This window comes from Trachurus japonicus, chromosome 11, assembly GCF_045865225.1.
Source record: "Trachurus japonicus isolate A0001 chromosome 11, Traja_1.0".
Lineage (NCBI taxonomy): Eukaryota > Metazoa > Chordata > Actinopteri > Carangiformes > Carangidae > Trachurus > Trachurus japonicus.
The window spans coordinates 1,909,347-1,927,036 of NC_140917.1; the positions used below are offsets into that span (position 1 = coordinate 1,909,347).

A 17,690-nucleotide genomic window follows, 5' to 3' on the forward strand; every position below is an offset into this window, starting at 1 on the left:
ACACCAAAAAACATCCAAATACCTCCATGCTGCTCGTCTGTAATGTCCCTCTTGTATTGAAGCCCCAACATGAGAAATTGTTCCGAAAAAAATTAAATAAGTCTATATTTTAAGCTTGTTTGTAGCGGAAGCTCCCAGTGTCTCAGTTCACTGCTCTTCCTGGTCCATCCAAATCTTGCACGATTTGTGCCGGCGTCAGTGCAAATCGCGACCCCTAACATTTTTTAATTAAAAAAAAAAAAAAAAATGTTTACAGTTTACCAGCAGATAGTGCTATTTCCCCATTACGCCTGTATTTCCCATTGAAAAATCAAAACTTGACTACAACAGTTTGTCATGAGAAAGGCTTCATTACAAAAAGTTGGGTCACTATCACCAACACAGATAAATTGGTGGCAAAAAGAAGATGAACATTTTGCCCAAAAGGACAAAAATGTCCCTGATGGGCCCTGAAAAAAATAAAAATAATAAAAATAAAATAAAAATTATTAATTCTATGTAGGCTACATGACTTATTTTTTTTTACCAGTTTAAATTACTGTAACGAATAATTTTTTTCTTTCTTTTTTTTTTGACAAGTGTAACCATAACAACAACAACTGGGTGCTCACTCTCAGAGCTGCACCCTGAGAGACAGAGACGATAACCAGACCAAGCAGAGAAACATCCAACCACCAACATAATCCTGGAGCAGTTATAATTCTTCTGTTTTAAATCAATCGAAATCTTGGTAAGTCCTGTCAATTTTCTTCATAAAGGAGACCAATTCAACTCTAAAGTGTATTTAACGGAAAGAAGGAAAAAAAAGTAACCGTTAGCATTAGCCGCGCTAGCATTAGCAGCGGTTAGCAACCGTTAGCCTTGGTGGCCGTTACTGGCCGTTTGTATGGATATTGACGCTAACGGCAATAGCGTTAGCATTGATTTTAGCTGATTTAAAGCAATACGTAAGAACTTTCAGTTGGTTTTGGTTGAGTTTGGAGGCGCCAGTGGACCAAAGCGGTAGTGTTTTGCCTGAAGGAAGACCCCATTTCCCATGAGCAGCTCACTCTGATCAGGTCAGCCATGTTTTAAATATAAATATTATACAATATAACATTTGACATGAAAAATACAAACCAGTCACAATCAACACACAATCAGGGTGACCTGAAGATGTAAATGTTTTTATTATGAGTTTGTCTAAATGTATCACAGAAATGAGTTAAACATTCTTCATTCAGCTGTCATTGTAAAAAAAAAAAAAACAGAGTATCAGAAACATTGAATTAATTTAAAGCTGTTTTAAGTATTTTGAGGAATTGTGTTAAACTAAATGTAAAAGAGATGAAAATGACCAGAAACATTAAGTAAAAATTAGAAAACCCAAACAATTTCTTTCTTTAAAGGTACATTGTGTAGGAATTACTCCCATCTAGCGTTGCGGTTGTATATCGCAAGTAACTCAATCGTATTTTTCATGCTGCATTCACAGGAAATTGGGCAGACGGCAGACGGACGACAGCCGCAGCACGTATCACAGAAATGAGTTAAACATTCTTTTTATTTGTGACTGTAAAAAATATAAATAACACATTATGGTTTGAATATTTTTGACATATTGTGTTAAACTAAAAGTAAAAGAGATGAAAATGAACAGAAACAGGAAGTAAAAATTCAAATGCTTGTACAAGTATAAATTCAAAAATACTTAATTTTCCAGGTCATAAATGCTGAGAAAACATTTTATACAGTTGGAAATGTTAATTATGGCCATTTACATGCAGTTTCTAAACGAGGAGCAAGTGAATGTGATTTAACGAGCTGTGGTCCTTTAAATGTTTCTCTGCTCTTCCATCGTTTTTGACTCAACCTTCATCAGGCCTCAGTTTGTTAAACCTGAACAGACTCACAGACATGAAACTGTCCTTTTTGTTCTGCTTGTTTCTCACAAATCCATCTGTTTTCATCTTTGCAGGTTTTATCAAACCATTTTTCGTTCATCCTGACACAGTCCTCTCCGTCAGGATCCTCCCCTTTCAAGTCGTTCGGCTGATCGCGGCCCCACAAACTCAAGCTAAGAGAAGAGGAGCAGAAAGAACTGGATCAGAAACAACAGGAAACTTTGACCTTGAAATGGAAAAACAATGTTTTTACTAAAGAGTCAAACCTTTCATCCAGTGTTGAGCCGTCCACCCACTTCCAGTCTCCCTCTGTGTCTGAGTCTGTCAGACCGATCCAGAACCTGTCACCAGGATGTTTCCGTCTTTCTCTCACTTTGTTCAGCAGGAACGTCTGAAGAGGAAACGTTTGGTGATTTTCTCTCTGCTCAGATGTTTCTGTTCTGAGACGATGAAACATAAAGTTGTGTTTTCTACCTGCTCCCATCTTCTATCAATCTTCACCAGGTCTCCTCCCTGATCTCTGCAGCTGTCTCTGCTCTCATGCCAGGATGAAGTAATGGAGGAGAACCAGTAGCACCGTCCTCCAAGTTGTTCCCAGCCTCCTTCACACATCAGACATGACTGACCTGTTGGAAGAGATGAACAAGGCATCGATCAGGTAACTACACACTCTAACTCTCTTTGTTTGTTTACTTATCAGGAGCAAATAAATTTCTACATGACGGAAAATGTTGAGAAGAAACATAAAGATATTTATTTGAAATCAGATTCATATGAGGTGAAAAAGAATAAATTGAATTTGACTCTAAACATTTACAAACACAAACTTACCTGAGACTATCTTGTCCAGATCTTCACTACATGACTGCAGCTTCTGCAGCTCGTCTGTCATTTCAATGTTTACATTTTCCAAGTCAAAAAACAGAGCAGAGTGAGAGAAGCTCAGGGCTGAAAAGAATCAGTATTCACCTCAACTAGATGGATAGAATAGATACATTTCATTATGTCCAGTTTGTTCCACTTCAGACCAAATGTTCACTGTAACTGAACACCACTGAATATTTACAGAGCAAAACATAACATTGTTTTAAACTGACTGATTTTACTAGCCTAGAAATCTAGCTGCACCCTAGCAGCAGCAAATCTATTTGCTCCGTAGGTGGGTCTAGAAACGAGCCATAGGAACTTTTTGAGTCTCGAACACCGATTGTGTTGACCAATCACAGCGCTCTATCTGTTTAGAGAGTCGTTGGGCGGCTTAACGCGATGATGACATACATTTTAAATGGCTTGTCAGGCTAACGTCATCCTGCTCTTTGCTCTGATTGGTCGTAGCGCTACCCTATTGGTGCAGAGGCAGTTTGAAAGACAGCCTTCATCCCGCCCCCTGGATCGAGCCGAGGTCTACCGCTCGTTGCCAGACTAGACATGTTAATGATATAGTCTGGCTTGGCAGGCTATGATTTTACATGAGAATAAAATAATTTATAGGAAAATTACACAGTTTACTATATAATATGATACTGTTGTAAATTCTTCCTGTAGAAGAGACGTAAGACATTAATTTTAAATCAGGTCTGTATCAGTCTTCACCTGTCTGAATAATAAAAGTGAACAAACTGACCTGAGAGATTTCTCTTCAGAGCTTCGTGGTCAAACTGCAGCTTTTGGAGCTGGTCCTTAGTTTGAACGTTTTGATTTACTGAGAAGAAAGAAGAAGAAGGAGAAGACATCTGAACATCCAGTTTGATCTTGAGTGGTTTTGTACAGTGTTTGACTTGATGGAGGTTGTAGAGAGATGAGTTGTTGGTGTCACAGAGCAGATGTTGTTTGTCTGTAGCTACTTGATGTGTGAATCATCTGTTATTGACAGAGAAAAGAGTGGAGACTCACAGGAAGCAGCCAGAGCGCTGACGGCAGCTGCCAGGAGAAGACTGAGGACCAGGAGGGCCACGTCCCGCCGTCTCACCTGTGCTGGTCCCTTCAGCTCTGCTGCCCCCTGCTGGGAGACTGACCAACAGCAAAGACACAGCTCATGAGACCAGAGAGGAACAGAGAGGAAGCTGAGCTGCTGCTGCTGCTGCTGCTGCTGCTGCTGCTGCTGCTGCTGCTGCTGCTGCTGCTGCTGCTGCTGCTGCTGCTGCTGCTGCTGCTGTGGTGAAAAGGTTTGTGAGTGTAGTGAACAGGTGAGTCACTGTGGGGAGGGGGCTCCTGCTCAGCTCTGCTCACCTGCATCTGGAAGAGTCACATCTGGATCAGTGTGTGCACAGCTGCTTCCTGCTACTTTGAAATCAAATTAACTTTTTTTTTTCTTCTGAGTTTCTGTTTTTGCTAATATTGCTAAGTATAGATTTGTCATAAATTGGAAGCACTCGGGGGCGTCAGGTGGCGCAGTGGGTTGGGCGGGCGCCCCGTGTGTAGAGGCTGCGGTCCTCGCTGCAGGCGACCCCGGGTTCTGGTCCCGTGTCTGGCGGCCCTTTCCTGTGTGTCGTTCCCCCTCTGTCTGCCTCCACATTTCCTGTCTCTCTCAACTGAACTGTCTAATGAAAGCATGAAAAGCCAAAAAAAATGGAAGCACTCCCATGCATTTGTGTTTAGGCTACTCCTAAAGCTGCGTTCACACCGGACCTTTTGTTTTTCTCGCTGGCGACGAGTTTACATGTTGCAAACGAGCGACTGAGCGTTTAATCGCTCAGGCGAAAAATCACTGGGGCCGCCAGTCGCTCGTCGCTCAGCGCTGATTGGCTGCTGTAATCCCGGTGGTGCCGGTGTAAACAGAGACACATGGCAGTGGGCATGACGCCATCAAAGCGAAAATGTGCGTCTGTGCCAAATTGACGAGCGACTGCAGCTGAGCGACGGAGCGATTTTTTTGGAGCGATACGAGCGACAGCGACATAAATAAAAGGTCCGGTGTGAACGCACCTTAAGCAGTTAAATAGAATAGAATAAAATAGAATAGAATAGAAAATGCTTCATTCATCCCCTTTATCCATCCCATTTCTGTACATCCAGAGCCCTGAACGGCAGCGCTGCTCCTCCGTCCAGTTCACACCTGAAGCTTCACTGTTCAAAAACAAACTAATGTGGCTGCCAGTTGTTAGATTTCATCAGCCAAACTACCACTGCGCCGGCTGCGCTTCGCCTCGCGCCGAGAGTAGTCCAGGTTGGAGCTGGCAAGCATTCGGCACACCTTTGGCACAGCTTTTTGGCACAAAATTGTCACTGCGCCAAGCACAATCTGTCGACACCTCCCCCTGCTGCGCCGCCACACCCATCTCGGCGCACCTCGGTCTACCAAACTGCGCCACGAAATTAGAGTCCATAAGCTCTGACTTGGCCTTAAGGTCGTGGGTTTGATTCAACTTGTGTTGTTTATCAGTTTATTCCTCTAAAAATGTCAGCAACTACGGTAATAAAAAATATGTCCTTGAGATGTGCAAAGTGACATCTAAAGAAATAAGTTATAATATGTATGATTGTAAATTATGTATTATATTACGACTAAGAAAACCAGAAAACATTCACATCTGAGAAGTGTGAATTCTTGAATTTTTACAATTTCTGCACGACTAATGTCTGAAATGATTGTTATTGACTAATATTCTGTCGATTATGAAACCACCTCATCCTAACCAAACCACAGACTCCACACTGTTGGTTACTGACCTGGCAGCTCTGCAGCTGCTTCACTTTCCAGAATCCGGACCTCAGAGTAAGTCGTTTGATCTGATGAGGAAGTGATCGCTGCAACATAAAACCAAACAGGTGATGAAACAACTGCAAACTCACAGTGACTTTGGAGAAGGTGCACGGTGAAAAGTTTCACATCTCAAACACAAGAAATAACTCTTGAAGATGATTTTCAAAACAAACTTTTCACTTTCTTCTGTGTCCTACATCTTTTATTTTATTCTGTACCTTTAAGTTGTAAAGGAATTGAAGACTCACCATTGGTGCATCTCCTCGCTCCGCTCTCAAACTGGATCTCACTATACAAGACTTGAGCTTCAGGCATTTTGCTGTGTGACCTTCAGAGAGTTTTGGTTTTAGCAGCAAATGGCTCAAATTCTGTTAAGATGTTCGATAAAAACCTCCTGTTGTTCCACAAAGACAGTGAGAGTTTCCTCAAGTTGTTTCAGTGTTTCACTTCCTCAATGTTCAGACAGTCTTTTATATTCTATGACGTTTGTCGGTCAGTTTGTAATCTGAGGGTTGAACAGAGGAAGTGATGAAACTATTTTTTCAACTTCTATTCTATTCTACTGTAGTACAGTGATGTGTCAAATAATTAACTTAATTTACTGCATCTCCTCCTGTTGAGGCAGTATTAGATATTATAGTTGATATTTATGATGATATGCATGAGACTTATGTTGTCTTATGTTTATATGAAATTATGATAACGCCACATTCATGTTTTGCTCGTTCTTCAGTCTCATTTCTCATTTTAAACTTTGTCTTAGTCTTGTTCAACATGAAGCTGTTATATTCAATGTTTCTTTCAATACCAATGTGTTAAATAATAATATTGTTGTCTGCTCTACTTTGTACTGGCTTAAATCCCAGCTTGAACCTCTGAGGCTGAAACATGAAGCATCAACAGTGAAGAAGCAGCAGCTGCAGTTCCTCTCCTGACCACTAGAGTGAGTCTCCAACAGTGAGTCAGTCTCCATAGACTCCCATGTTAAAATAAACATGTTTACATCCTGGAACAGAAACTGTTTCTCCAACTCACCTGTTGAACACTTTATTAGTGACTGAAGTGATGGAGAATAAGGGGGCGTGGCCTCTTGGAGTGACAGGTGGAGGAGTCTCAGCTCCACACAGGCTCCTCCTCTTTGACCATTTTAGGACTGACCAGGAGTTAGGGGGCGGAGTCAGACGCTGCCAAGATGGCGGCAGCAGCAGAGCAGCTCACTCTGATCAGGTCAGCCATGTTTTAACTAAATATTATACAATATGACATTTGACATGAAAAATACAAACACATACAAACCAGTCACAATCAGAGTGACCTGAAGATGTAAATGTTTTTATTATGAATTTGTCTAAATGTATCACAGAAATGAGTTAGACATTCTTCATTCATCTGTTATTGTAAAAAAAAAAAAAAAAAAAAAGAATATTAGAAACATTGAATGAATTTAAAGCTGGTTTGAGTATTTTGAGGAATTGTGTTAAACTAAACGTAAAAGAGATGAAAATGAACAGAAACAGGAAGTAAAAATAAAAAAACCCAAACAATTTCTGTCTTTAAACCGTTTAAAGTTAAGATTTGACTTGTCTTGAAGAATCTAAATCTGAATTATTTACACATGACACAAACTTCATCAGGCCAGTTTAGTTTGTTAAAGCTAAACTGATTTACAGACTTGAAGCTGTCCTTTTTGTTCTGCTTGTTTCTCACAAATCCATCTGTATTCAGCTCTGCAGGTGAAATCGTTACACTGAGCTCCCATTATGACACAGTCCTCTCCATCAGGATCATGTGGGTTCTCGTTGTTCGGCTCATTGTCGGCCCAGAAACTCAAGCTGAGAGAAGAGGAGCAGAAAGAACTGGATCAGAAACAACAGGAAACTTTGACCAGGGTAATGGAAAAAATGTTTTTACTAAAGATTCAAACCTTTTGTTCAGTGTTGAGCCGTCCACCCACTTCCAGTCTCCCTCTGTGTCTGAGTCCGTCAGACCGATCCAGAACGTCTGACCAGGATGTTTCTGTCTTTCTCTCACTTGGTTCAGCAGGAACGTCTGAAGAGGAAACGTTTGGTGATTTTCTCTCTGCTCAGATGTTTCTGTTCTGAGACGATGAAACATAAAGTTGTGTTTTCTACCTGCTCCTCTCTGCTGTCAATCTTCACCAGGTCTCCTCCCTGATCTCTGCAGCTGTCTCTGCTCTTGGTCCAGGATAAATGACAGGAGGAGAACCTGTAGCACCGTCCTCCATGTTGTTCCCAGTCTCCTTCATACTTCAGACATGACTGACCTGTTGGAGGAGATGAACAAGGCATCGATCAGGTAACTACACTCTAACTTCCTGTATCTGTCAGTGCAACAGTGTTTGTTCACTTATCAGGAGAAAAATAGTTTCTACATGACTGAAAAATGTTGAGAAGAAATGTAAAGAGAGAGAGTAAATTCAATGTGACACTAAACGGTTTTAAAACACAAACTTACCTGAGACTTTTCTGCAGATCTTTATTACATAACTGCAGCTCGTCTTTAATTTCAATGTTTTTATTTTTTATTTTTTTTAAAGGTTGACTATGTAGAACAACAACAGAAAAAGAATTCCAGCAGTCGATTGCCAGACCGTTGCTAGGTAAAACGGGCCGTTGCTAGGGACTCCGCTCTGATCAGAGGACAGCAGAGGAGGAGAACTAAGCAGGATATTTACCTTAAGTTTCATTTTTACCGTCATTAACAGCATAATAATAATAAATAAAATAATAAATGACTTGTAGCGTGTTACAGGGAGAGTGGAGACTCTCTGCTGAAAACCAAACCTGCGCTCAGAGCCTCCACTGTCACTGCTCTCGTCAAGTTGGAAAAAAAAAAAAAAAAAGGAGCTCGGTGGCACTGGAGTCCGTGACAGTAAACGTGTTTATGACAGATAAGACTACACAAATACACCCATCCTAACAAGTATATGATAATCCATTGATCCACCGATTGATTATTAAAAAGGCTTGGTTGGAAACAAACGCATACGACCGGGAGGAGGCAGGAAAACAGCGGAGAGTTGAGCCACATGTCGGCTACAGGCAGGTACGAATGTAAACAGAACGTTGACAGAAAGTCAGTTGTCGAGCCCGTCGAAAAATGTAAAAATATTAAAGCAGAAGTAAGCGATCCGGTCGTTTTGGCTAATGCTGCGTTCCAGGCAGGCTTTTGAAATCGTAAATTACAGCTTCAAGTCACAACTTACGACTTTGTAGCGTTCCAGGCAACCCACTCGTGTTTCTCCGACCTGTTTTACCTGTGAAAGTCACTATAACGGCCACTCGTAACTTCCGACCCGTGAACTCGTACCAGATCGAACTGGTACCACTTCACAGGTCGGAAAAACACCAGTTACGAGTTGCCTTGAACGCACCATAACGTCTTGTCAGCCGATGGAGTTAGCAGCCCCCGCCCTCGTCATGGATCTATTGGTCCTCGTCCCTACGTCACCACATTCAGGCGCATCCCTTGGCTGCACACACAGAGAGGACTGCCCCTTTATGCCGTTCTCTCTCCTCATTGGATAAAGGTTGTAGGATACAAGGAAAGTTTTCTCCTGGGCTCAGAGCAGAGCAGAGTGACTGACAGACCCGTGTTTCAGACCAAACACTCTATAGAAGTGATTGCTGTCGGAAGATACAACTATTTAAGACTTAGATTAACACAAAAATATCGCTTACTTCTGCTTTAATTCAGACTAAAAAAAAATGTTTCATGGAAAAGCAATACTTTCATTCTGTACCCCTCAAAATGCCCTGTGGATGTATTGTTATTTTTTTTTAAATATAGCTTTTAATAAATATTCTACATATTCAACCTTTAAGTATGTTTTTTGGCTTTTTTAAAATGTATTTGATAGTACATAGTAGAGATAGACAGGAAAGGGGGAGGCAGAGAGAGGGGGAATGACATGCAGGAAAGGTCTGCCCGACGCGGGATTCGAACCGGGGACGCCTGCGTTGAGGACTGTAGCCTCTACATGGGGCAGCCGCCTTAACCACTGCGCCACGCACCGCCCTCAATGTTTTTATTTTTAAAGGTGTACAGAAATGGCCGTTTGTCCCGTTTGTCGCGCCGAGTTGTCACGAGCTGCAACACGAGTTTACCCAAGTAAGGAAAATGAATTTGATTGGTCGTTATCGAGCGGGCGGGATATTCAAAGTTTGGGGCGAGCCCGAGCTCCGTGTGTGTGTGTGTGTGTGTCTCAGACGTTTGAATGACGGATTACGGATCCAATATCAGTGGCTAGTGAATCGTGTACAGGCTGACGTATAATCCGTGCGCCTGCATTATCCAATACGAAAAAAAAAAACTACACTAAAATACACACTTTCATCACGGATTTACTCAAAAATAGAATTTTGCACAAAGTTTGTCCTACATCGTCTGATAGATGAGTTATTACACTAATGTTAAGACCCACAGTGGGCTCAAATTCAATTTTCTTTTCTGTACACCTTTAAGTCTTAAAAAATAACAGAGCAGAGTGAGAGAAGCTCAGCAGGGCCGTAGCCAGGATTTTTGAAATACCGAGGTCATTTAGTCGTGGTGTGCGGGGGGGCGGCTGTCAGAAATTTGGGGCAATTTTATATTAAAAGGCTTCAATCTGGTGCACTTTGACAGATAAAAACTACACACATCATATTAGATTAATCCCATTTTTATGATATTCCAGAGAAGACCCAACTTCACTGAATTCTGATGAGAACACACCATCTATTACAAACAGGAGACTAGCTCCTCACACTCGTAGCAGCCACAGAGTAGCAAAAATATTATATTATAAAGTTTAATTCCAGCTCGAAAAAAAAGTCTGAAATGCAATGTGAAGGTCCTGGTTGTTAACATAAAGATGAACAGGTTTCTAGGGTGAAGTGTGCACTCTTTTTTACCATAGCTATAGCCTACTATTTTTGGGGTGACTTCCTTCTGGAGCGTCAGCTGTGTTCCTCACTTTGAAACAGGCCCAGGAAGTTTGTTTGCTTTTCCTTATAGTTACCACAAACATACATCTGACTGCTCCTTTTTGAAGCAAATTTTGTTTTGTGTTATAATTGGTTATTCACGTTGTTTAGCTATGTAGTATTTCACATTTCTATGCATATTTTTTATTTGTAAAATATTGGTGTCAAACTTCATTTCAGTTGTATGGTCTTCTTTGAATGGGAAAATATGAAGAGGTCTAGGTGAAATCAAAATGAGCCAAAAACAGTTGTATTTGGATGGAGTGAATATTATGACACAGGCTATTAGTGAAATATAATTAGTTTTCCAAAGGTCAAATTCCACCTGGACATCTCTGATAATAGCCTACTGTAAAACAGCTGCAAAATTGCTCAAGTTCATTTTTTTTAGCATCTACTTTTACACAGTTAGCCTACACATTACTTATTCATTTGCCTGATATCCCATGATTCAAAGGTAGATTTTACTCTAATGTTTAGTTTTGTTTTGTTTTTTACTAGGCAGAGATGAAAAATTTACATTTTCTACTGTACTCCAGACATGTCTGTAGTAATCTCACAGGTCTTAGCTTTCTTTAAATAAATAAATAAAAAAGACTGAAATAAAACTAATGGTTGCCTAAAGATTTTACACCATATGCTCTTTGTTAAATCTGTCCAAATTTTTTTAGAAACAATTTCACAGTCTTTGCTGTTTGTGAAATTTTGTGCTCGTGCACCACATATGCTCACATCTTTGGCATCTCCTGGGGGCTAAGCCCCCCCGTCCTTAAAACTTAGACGCCCCTGTCTGTAAACATAAAATGTATCGTGTCACTGTGCTTTTCACATAATGTTGATGGAAGAATGGACAGTGCAGTAGATGCCCCCTCAGTATATTATCTGCAGGAAAGAGGTCTCTGCTCTCCCCCACTTACTGTAGCTCAACTAGTGCATAGTGCAGGACACAGACAGTAAACAGCGCTGAATTGACGCTATTAAACAGCTGTTTTCTCCGCATACATGAGGACCCGTCCCTAAATAATACAGCGGTTCAAGTGCACGTACTGTATGTACGAAACTTTTACAGTGTAACAACTGGTTGGAAAGAGCAGTTTATCTAGAGCCAACTCACTCAGTAGCCTTCTCCTCCATGCACGCAGGCTCCGCGACGCGCTGAGTCACTCGCTTTTTCAGAATGAATCGCCTTTTTTCAGGCGACCAGTAAACAAACACCAGCGTACGTGAGGGCGTCAATAAACAATAGCATTATAGGCCTACCGGAATTGTTGTTTGGACAAGAGAGGAGTCACTCAGTCACCTTCCATCTGTCCTCCCTAATACTTTCACCGCACTTTTTTTTTTTTAATTTCATTCATTCGGCCGAAAAAAATACCGAGGTCATGACCTCGGTGTCCTCAATGGTAGCTACGGCCATGAAGCTCAGGGCCTTAAAGGGGACCTATTATGCTTTTCCAGCTTTTCAGACTTTTCTATATGTTTAAAATGTTGGATAATGGTTCTAGAGGCCGTGGAAGTGTCATATCATGAGGTTAATGCATTTGGAGGTAAACCCTGCTAGATGATTGGGATTTCTCTTGGATTTCTCTGCACACCTGTTACACTCAGTTGCGCTGACTTTTTTTTGACATGAGCTCGCGTCTACGTCATGGCGTGCCGGACTCCCCTACATGGTCATGCCGAGGTCTCTGCTCCAGCCGGCCCCGCCTCCTCCCATGCTGCTCTGTTGTGCCTGGTGTCACAGCAGAGAGCGGAGTGGTCTACTTCCTGCTTCTTCCCTGCATGTTGTAGCGCTGTAGCGTCACTTTACTAAGTTTTATTTAGAAGTTTACGCCGACGTTTCATGTAAGTGAAGCTGTACCTGTGTGAGAAGCGACGTACCGCCGGGGCAACGTTGTTCGCCGGACCGACGTAACGCTGGACCGACGGAGCACCGGAGCTCCGGAGCTGCAGCGGCTCCTCACACAGGCAGAGCCCATCTGCAGGCCTCCTCGGCCGGGCAGACGCCCGTGCTCATCGCGGTAGAGAAAACCATCGCTAATAAACATACCTGCATGTTTTTTAGACGTTTACCACCGTGTGGTTAGTCTTTTTAGGAGATAAATGTTGATCTCATTGATGAAATCTTACAATTGTGGCAGTTGAATTAGTTTGAATGAAAAGTGAAGCTGTGAGAAGGAGGAGGAGAGGAGAGGCGCAGTGCTGCGGAGCTCTGTAGTCTATGTGCACAAATCACCACATTTACATCAATAAATAACTGTTTTACAATGAACTGACCAGTCTGCATATATTTTTAATTTATTTTATATATTTATTTTTGCATTTTTATATTACATGTTACATGGTTACAGTAGCCTACATGGCAAAGACGATACCATCTTTGGTTAGGGTGAGACTAGGTCATGGGCACATTTCATTACACAATGTAGACTGGTCAGATGCAGACTGGAGATCTGGCAATTTGCCTACTGCAGATTTAGCTTTTGTTTGCATACTACATTTTGGCCAAATCAGTATCTACTAGTAGTAGACATCGTCATGGTAACGCAATGCTGAGGGAGTGGTTCATTTGCATTTAAAGGGAGGGGCCACTGAAACAGACCGTTTTGCACAGCCCTGTTTTTGAGAATGCTGTGATGTTCAGTGTTTCCCCTAGCCGTTTTGTCTTGGGGGGGTGGGGGTCGATGAGTCCGGGGGGGGGGGTGTATGTGAAGGTGTGTGTGTTCATCTCTCGCGCGCTCTGTTTGGATTAAATAAACACAAATAGGCTACAAACACACACATTGGCCTCTAGTATTTTATATTGTTTTCATATATTTTACTGATCGAAATTATAGAATAGGCCTACGAGTGTGTGTTTTATTGAGTGTGCGTATGAAAATAGTGGGTTTTTTAGGTGCTGTGGCTACAAGCAAATTTCATATTGTCTCTGTACAAAGACAACAAAGACTTATTCAAGATTTGCGTTTGGGCAACACTGAAATATAACAGGCAAAACATCAAAATTGATTTATTCATGGCCACATTAAGTGAAATTATTAACTTTACCGATTATCCATCTGTCCTGCTGTGAGTGGACAACTTCTTTCAGTGGTGACTGACTGTATAAAAAATAAGATATAGGCTGTAGTCTAATATATAATGAACTAGGGATGCACATGTTTAACCGTTAACCGATAACAAGAACTTTGACCGATTAATACTATCGGTTATTTATTTATTTTATTAGCTCCTTCTGTCGTCAACTCATGGGGGCGTGTCGACACGTGCAGAGTTCACGTGCCTTCAGTCATATTTCGCAGCAAAAAGTTACACAGGAGGACTGACAGTATGTGCAGCAGCAGCCCCCATGAAGGAAGGTCAGACAATAAATGTAGCCTACGGACATAGATGTGCATCACCTGTAACAACGGCGCTGGAAAAAAAAAAAAAAAAAAAGAGGACGTCGCTGCTCTCCAGCCGGTTCACCTGCAGCTCTCCTGCAGCTCCACGGAGGAGCTGTCAGAGGAGCTCTGCTGCTCCTTCAGCCTGTTTGGCTGCACTTTGTATAAAAACAGTTCTACATTGGACGATCTAACCTCCAGAGCGCACTGATCAGCTGAGACAGAGCGCACTGATCAGCTGTCGCGGCGCACGTGTGTATTTAGCGGCAAAAAAAAAAAAAAAAAAAAAAAATTGAAACAAAAATTTTTTTTTTTTTTTTTCTTTTTTTGGCCGTGCGCCGCAAGATTCTTAATCTTATCGGTTAACGGTTAATAATCGGTTAACGAGCGTCGGTTATCGGTCAGAAAAAAAATTCAAAATGTGCATCCCTATAATGAACTCCTGACGCTCAGCAGGTGAGGAGAACAACTGTAGGCGGAGACGCTCAGAGAGAAAGTCAACAGCAGCGGATCAGCTCATCTCTCCCTCCGTACAAACGCTCCGTTCTGATCCACTGGACTTTCAAAGTAAAGCTGACGCAGCTGATAATGAGTTAAATAGTGAAACAGCGGTGCTTTTATCGCCAGTTTTATGATTAAACAAAATAGACCAGACGCCAAAACGACTGCTGCAGGGCGCGAGCCGGCCGCGGAGGTGCACGCCGCGGTGAATCTGATACGCGAAGCGCCCGGTGTGTACCCGGCGTGAGCGCTGGTATTTAAAAATCAGATGGCAGAGTGCGAATAGCGCCGTTTGGTTGCTTGGGCAGCTTGGGTGCTTCAGGTGGAGCGCTCTACAGTTTGATCAGACCAACAGGTCCGCTTTGACCGCGATTGGCTCCTTGATGTCCCGTTTTTCATGGGGGGCGGGGGCCCGTGCAGGCGGGGCGGGCCGCCCCGCCAATAGAACGGTAGGGGAAACACTGATGTTTGATCTTTGGGGTATTTTGACCGAGGCACGTCACAGACATGTCTTTAAGACACCCAGGAACTATTTTAGTTTGTGCAAAAAGGAGCATAATAGGTCCCCTTTAAAATCGACTTTTCTGAAAACTATGAGGCTGTTTGTTCACACCAGTAAAATCATTTATAGACCCTTTCAGAGAGTATAAACAAAGACAGGTGTGGCTCATTAGAAAACGCTCTGGTACACTAAATGGAATGGAGCCTTAATTAGTATCCTTGGTAACACCTGTATTTGTTTATACTCTCTGAAACGGTCTATAGGAAAATTACACACTTTATTATACAATATGATGCAGTTGCAAATTCCTCCTAAAGAAGAGACGTGAAGACATTAATTTTAAATCAGGTCTGTATCAGTCTTCACCTGTCTGAATAATAAAAGTGAACAAACTGACCTGAGAGATTTCTCTTCAGAGCTTCGAGGTCAAACTGCAGCTTTTGGAGCTGGTCCTTAGTTTGAACGTTTTGATTTACTGAGAAGAAAGAAGAAGGAGGAGAAGACATCTGAACATCCAGTTTGATCTTGAGTGGTTTTGTTCAGTGTTTGACTTGATGGAGGTTGTAGAGAGATGAGTTGTTGGTGTCACAGAGCAGATGTTGTTTGTCTGTAGCTACTTGACGTGTGAATCATCTGTTATTGACAGAGAAAAGAGTGGAGACTCACAGGAAGCAGCCAGAGCGCTGACGGCAGCTGCCAGGAGAAGACTGAGGACCAGGAGGGCCACGTCCCGCCGTCTCACCTGTGCTGGTCCCTTCAGCTCTGCTGCCCCCTGCTGGGAGACTGACCAACAGCAAAGACACAGCTCATGAGACCAGAGAGGAACAGAGAGGAAGCTGAGCTGCTGCTGCTGCTGCTGCTGCTGCTGCTGCTGCTGTGGTGAAAAGGTTTGTGAGTGTAGTGAACAGGTGAATCACTGTGGGGAGGGGGCTCCTGCTCAGCTCTGCTCACCTGCATCTGGAAGAGTCACATCTGGATCAGTGTGTGCACAGCTGCTTCCTGATACTTTGAAATCAACAACAAACTAACAGATAATTTCTTCTTTTTGAGTTTCTGAGAAAATCAGAGGAAGTGATGGTGCAGAACAGACAAAAATAATATCACACCACTGACAAGTGTTACCATGACTGCACACACTTGTGTGTTAATTAATGTGCCTTTGCACACTGCGTAATGCACATTTGTTTTAAAGAGTGTTTTTTACTTTGTGTTAATATTTACACAACACTTCCTCTGATTCCAGAAAATAAAACACACTTTATTTATAATAAATAAAATAATCTATTTATATATTTATTAATTCTATTTCTAATTTTTCTATCGATCAGGTAACGGCCTCATCTTGCCAGCGATGACGGTGGCAACAATGACACAGCAGAACAATCCTGCATAAGAGCTGTCCATGGTTACTTAACCAAAAGTCTCTTGAAGTGTTAAACAAAGAGAACTATGGACTGTGGAAGTTTGAATAGCAAAAATACAGAAGTTATCTTGACGTGAACCATATGTTACGGTGTAAAAAAAAAAAAAAAGGATTGTTGATTCGGTGGAAACCTCCCTCCTCTCGGGGGCTGCAGGGAGGGCACAGAGTAGTGGTGCAACAGATCACAGCTGATCCGTGATCGGCACATTAGTGGTCCGCGGATCGATTGATTTAAAAAAAAAAAAAAAGGTGTGCGTGTAGTGTGGGGACACATGCGCGCACCGTGGCAGCTGAATGAACGGGCAGTTAAAAAAAACTCTGCTGGTATATTTGAAGCTGCAGCTTTACCTTGTGCACAACAACAACTGCATTTTGTTTTATCAACATGTTTACCTACTCCGAACGTCACAACGCACTACGTTAATTTGCCTCGTTACGGAAGGCAAACGTTCGAACATCAGTTTCCTCCTTCGAATGTTCTCATTTTGACTAACATTCGAATTGTCTTCGAATAGCGAAGTTCGTTCTGACCGCCCTACTGTGTGTGAGAGAGGGAACTCATGTAGACCTTCAAGAAGGTGCACATTGAAATGTTTCACATCTCAAACACAAGGAACAACTCTTGAAGTATCTGGAGTTTACATATTAGAGTTAAAATGAACATTTCTTTAGTTTATTCTGCACCGAAAAGACATTAGAATTAAAGACTCACCATTGGTGCATCCCCTGGCTCTGCTGTGAAGCTGGATGTTGCCGTACAGGGCTTCATCTTCAGACATTTTGCTGTGTGACCTTCAGAGAGTTTGAAACACAACTAAAGATAAAAAAACCTCCTCTTGTTCCACAAAGTTAAAGTGTGAATTTCTTCAAGTTGTTTCAGTGTTTCACTTCCTCAATGTTCAGCAACAAAGTCATTTATATTCTCCAATAGTGACGTCCGGTCTGTTGGTTGGTTGATAGTCTGAGGGTTGAACAGAGGAAGTGATGAAATTATTTTTTCTACCTTCTAGTAGAGTACCGATTCACATGAAGTCAAACGGTACCACGTTTCGGTACCTGAACGCATCTTCACGTCACGTGCGTCAGCGAGAGTGGATCCAATATGGATCTGCCGCGACGCGAATATGAAAGCCCCACCACCACCTCATACGCACACACACGTTTCTCTCTCACATACACAAACGCACACACTCTCTCTCTCTCTCTCTCTCGTCTGTCATTTAAAACAGCGCGCCTTTGTTTTAAATCAACGACTGAAAAACTGTTTCGGAGAATCGGTACCGGTACCACCTCGAAATCTCCTCTCACGT

General features: G+C 42.1%; 1 protein-coding gene across 6 annotated transcripts in view; it reads left to right on the forward strand.

The window, feature by feature from the left end:
* Positions 1 to 17,690, forward strand: part of LOC146977881 (uncharacterized) — a 42,545-nt gene that overhangs the window by 19,757 nt on the left and 5,098 nt on the right. For all 6 annotated transcript variants that reach the window (XM_085790643.1, XM_085790641.1, XM_085790645.1 and 3 more), the window contains one exon: positions 6,738 to 6,813. The gene's annotated coding sequence lies outside the window, so the exon portion shown is untranslated. The remainder of the gene's footprint in view (positions 1 to 6,737; positions 6,814 to 17,690) is intronic.